Here is a 5,291-nt window from a genome sequence, read left to right as displayed (position 1 = left end):
CACCATTGAGTTTTATAAAATATTTTGGAATGATATCAAAACACATTTAATTAAATCACTAAACTATTCATATAATAATGAAAACCTAACTACGCTTCAAAAACAAGGTATAATATCACTCATTCCAAAACCTGGAAAAAACTTAGAATCCTTATCGAACTGGCGCCCAATTAGTTTACTAAACAATGATTATAAAATTGCAACTAAAAGTATAGCAAACAGAATAAAAAAAATATTACCATCAATCATTTCAAAATCTCAATCTGGTTTCATAAAAGGACGTTACATTGGTGAAAACGTTCGTCTTATCCAAGAATGCATCAACCATTTCAACAATTCAAATGATCCTGGTCTAATATTCTTTGCAGACTTCGAAAAGGCATTCGATTCGCTTGATCATTCATTTATGTTCTCTTGCTTAGAAAATATGAACTTTGGTGAAAGTCTCATTCAATGGGTCAAACTATTCTATACTGATATTAACAGTTTAATCATAAACAATGGCTTCTTTTCAAAAAGTTTCAACATCGAACGAGGGGTTCGACAAGGATGTCCACTCTCATCATCGCTATTTATTATTTGCATCGAGTACCTATCACATCACATCCAATCAAATAAACACAAAAGGCATATCACTAGAACCCGACGAAAAAATCAAACAGTCCCTATTTGCTGACGATGCAACTTATTTTTTAAACGACAATTACGATTCTTTCCATAACCTAATAGAATCGCTAACCCTTTACGGAATGACATCAGGTCTTAAACTAAACAAAAGTAAATGTACTGTGCTACGAGTAGGTAAATTAAAACAAAGTAATGTTCAATATAAAAAAGAAATGAAATTTCATTGGACATCCGATGAAGCCACAACGTTAGGAATTACTTTCACAAATAATGAAAAGGATACAGTTCTTAAAAACATACTACCTAAATTACAGAATTTTAAAAACTGCTTAAAATCATGGCATCACCGTAAACTTACACTAATCGGAAAAAACACAGTATTGAAAACGTTTGCACTTCCTAAACTAATTTATGTATTAACAGTCCTCCCAAATCCACCAAATGATGTTATTAACGATATAAAATCAGCAATATTTAATTTCATATGGGACGGTAAGCCTGACAAAATAAAACGAACTCAGTTAATTCAATCTGTAGAAAATGGAGGTATCAAATTAACGAACATTGACTCATTCTTGAATGCAATCAAATGCAGCTGGGTAAAAAGATACCTAGATAATACCAATACGAGTACATGGAAACTATTCTACCAGAAAATCCTAAAAAAATATGGTGACTCTTTACTCTTTGAATGTAACATCAACAATACTATCCTACATGAAATTGCAAACGAAAACATATTTCTGTCTGATGTTCTATCAGCATGGAGTGATGTCACTCATAATCTAGAAACCCAAAACAGCAGTAAAACTATTTTATGGAACAATAAAGACATAACTTCAAACAATAAGACGTTTTTCTATAAAGATTGGTTTGAACGAAGCATAAAATATGTCGACCAATTATATGACTACAGAATTAAGGATTTCTACTCTTTTGATAATATATGCTACATATACGGAATACCTTCAAATAATTTTCTGAAATACTACACACTAATCAAAAGCATACCCATACATATTAAATCTGAAATCAATACAAATAATACACCATGTACTCAAACAACATTTGTAGAAAACATACTTGGAAGAAAAAACAAAACAAATAAAATATTTTACACACTACAAATTAAAAACCCTACAGAAAACTCCAAAATCCAAAATAAATGGCAAGTCCTTTTTGGAGAAAATGAACTTAATTGGAAACACATATTTACCATGCCATATAAAGCAACTATTGAAAGCACACTGAGAAATTTTCAATATAAATACATCCATAGAATTATAGCTACAAATAAATATCTCTTTAAATGCAAATTATCTAACTCAAATCTGTGTGACTTCTGCAGTGAAAACATTGAAACTATAGAACATCTTTTCTGGGAGTGCAAACACATCCAGCCTATTTGGAATCAATTAATATCTTTTCTTGAACAACATCAACTAAACGTTAAACTATCTTTCTTAAATGTAAGTTTCGGAATTAACTCATTGAAATCAATAGACTGTAATAATATTGTGAATTTTATGGTTATATTGATGAAATATTTTATCTTAAACATGAAGTACAAAAAACAAGTACCAAATTTTAATTGTTTTGTCCATAGTCTTAAACTAAAAATCCAGATTGAGAAAGAAATAGCCCTCATAAATGACACATTACAAATCTTTGAACAAAAATGGAATCGGATTAAATTCTCATAATGTTTTGTCCACTTATATACATTTCACTCTAATGCTAGTTTATCTCTCTAAAATAGTTTTGTTTATTTTTTTTATTATTATTATTATTATTTTTTCAATCTGACAAGACCATTGTAAATATACAACAAAACACACAAGCCCAGTATGCTTTCTTCCGCCTTTACACAACTTATCATTTTTCATAACTATTCCTCTGTTGTTCTTTTCTTTTCTCTCTAAAAAAATATATATTATATTAGCATATCTTGTATAACATGTCTGAACTTTATTGCTTTGTACAATCACTATGTTGTATGATCATATACATGTTTACATTGTATGTATGATATTGAATAAAAAAAAAAAAAAAAAAAAAAAAAAAAAAAAAAAAAAAATCTGCACTAAACTAAATTTAGGTTCAACTCGTAAACGCATGATCAGTTGTCAAACGAAAGTACGGTTGATATTCAAATGCATTATTTTTCTCTTTCTGGTATATTGTTTTAGTATGATGATGCTGCATTAATTAATATAAGTGTATATGAAGTAGAAACATCAAAAATAATCAACGGTTGCGATAGACACCTATAAACTGTTACATGCTCATAATATCACTTTAATACATTAGGCAATATGGACGAATAATTATTGTTAAATTTATCAACAATAATATTTATCATTGTATTGTTGAAAACACATTAAGAATCTATTATTTACATACCATAATTATATTGCTGAATATCTTCATTTAACATATTTCTGGTCTAAAGAAAATTCAAGGTCACCTAGTTCACGGATAGCGTCTTTATTATATAACGATTATTTTACTGGCCGCCAACTCCGGTGATGACCTGTATATAAACTCTGAATGTCCGCGAATTGACCCGATATACCTCGCGGGTTGAAATGCAATGCTTTAAAGTGAGGCCTCGCTTCCATTGCTCTTTATACTTTTACATTTTAACATGTTGACAGGAATATGGAAGTAAGTACTAAATATGAGAACATAGCCTTTTAAGTATAAACGCTCTTGCGATGGTAATACTCTGAAAATAAAAGGTGTACGCACAAACTGTATTGATGTCGAGAATTGAGTGTAAAACTGTTCTATCTATTAAGCCTTTTCATTCGAGATAAAATTGTTTCATACAGTAAAACAGTGTTACAAAGACGCGGATATGTTTCCAATGTTCTGGTGGTATACTCAAATCAGCCAATGGAATAAATGAAGTGTATTCATTCGTACCTAGCCGCGGGAAATTTTATTTGAATTTTATTGGACACTTACAAAGGTCAAGTCAGGGTGAAAAGCTGGCTTATGCAGCTTATGCAGCTTATGCAGCTTACGCCGAAAAAGATATACGGCGTAAATAGTTTAATGAATGAGATCAAGTATAGCGAATGTCTTTTTCTGTGCAGTTCTTAGCTGCATCACACGCAGTACGGGATGTTACGGGGAGTTTTCGCGGCTTATTTTACATTATAACATATTGCTGGTCATAAACCTATAGATACAAAACAGAAAACCAAAAGAAGAATGGAAGTGAAATTCAAACATATGAGTCAACCGGCCACACGAGAAGTATCCGTATTTATAGGCGCGTTCTTCGAACAAATCTGTTTTAGTGGTTTGTCGGGCATTGCTATTTGATTCGATTATTAACAGTATCAATTATCATCGTGCTAATGCTTAAAGTGATATTATGGGCATTTTGCACTGTTGAATTGAGCTGAAAAGAATTAACAGGTCAAAATAGTTAGTTAAAATGTGGTGAAAAGCTGGCTTAATACAGCTTACGCCGAAAAATACGAGCGAACGCGAGAAAGGCTTCTGTCAGCGTCGGAACACGACGTAGTTCGCGCGAGCTGCCAGCAGCTTATGTCGCGTTCGCTCGTAAATGTTCGGATATCTTCGCGGGAAATGAACAACAAAAAAACACGAGAATTTTGATCTCGTTTAAACTGTTACCAGACCACATTTAGCATTGAATTGTTTGCTTTGGCTGTAAGGAAAACTGATTTTGTATGTGTTAGCTTTATTTTAATGTCCAGTCTATACTGGGGGACATATTGTTTTTGCCCTGTCTGTTTGTTGGTTTGTTTGTGCCAAACTTTTAAAATCGTCATTACTTTTGCAATATTGAAGATAGCAAATTGATGTTTGGCATGCACGTGTATCTCATGGAGCTGCACATTTTGAGCGGTGAAAGGTCAAGGTCATTCTTCAAAGTCAAATATATGGGGGGCATAGTGTTTCACAAATACATCTTGCTTCGAAATATTTTACAAAATATTTGTTGATTTTGAGTGTTAATGGGCTGCTTTTTAAATTTTATTTTCTATTCATTGGATTTTTCAGACACGCAACATTTTGACCGCTTAATGGAATTGCAAAGAAAGAAAACCGCGGAAAATGGTTGATTTTATGAAGAAAGACGATACAATGCTTTCGAAAATTATCTTAGAATGGATAATCAGTACATATTAAACACAATAAAAATACGTAGAAATTACTCCAGAACGTGTTTTCCATACGAATTAAAAGATCAATTAGTCTATAAATGTTACACTATGCTAGATGTGTTAGTTTACTGGCGTATTTGAGGAAATTCAAATGTTTAAAAGAGTCCGATGCCACATCTTAATGGGCATTTCTTTAGCCGATTACCTCAATCACAATGGCACTTCTGTTCACGATTACCGGACACTTTTTAACTGATATAACACAAAATTGTTAGTGCACCAAAAGCAATTTTTTTATTGAATACTGCTATCATGAACATGAAATATTGTAATATTTCAATAATAGGGCAACAATGACGCATACATTGGTTCAAATGCAATCGACCAGTTGACTAAACAAAAGCCCTTTATACATGTCGTATGTTTCTGTAACCAGTGTTTTGCCAACCAGTCAGTGCGCATGCGCGGAAAATCCCGAATGTAAACAATAACGTTCAACTGGTCTATATGAATCATAAA

Source organism: Dreissena polymorpha, chromosome 4, assembly GCF_020536995.1.
Source record: "Dreissena polymorpha isolate Duluth1 chromosome 4, UMN_Dpol_1.0, whole genome shotgun sequence".
Taxonomy (NCBI): domain Eukaryota; kingdom Metazoa; phylum Mollusca; class Bivalvia; order Myida; family Dreissenidae; genus Dreissena; species Dreissena polymorpha.
Note: the sequence above shows the minus strand (reverse complement) of the source record.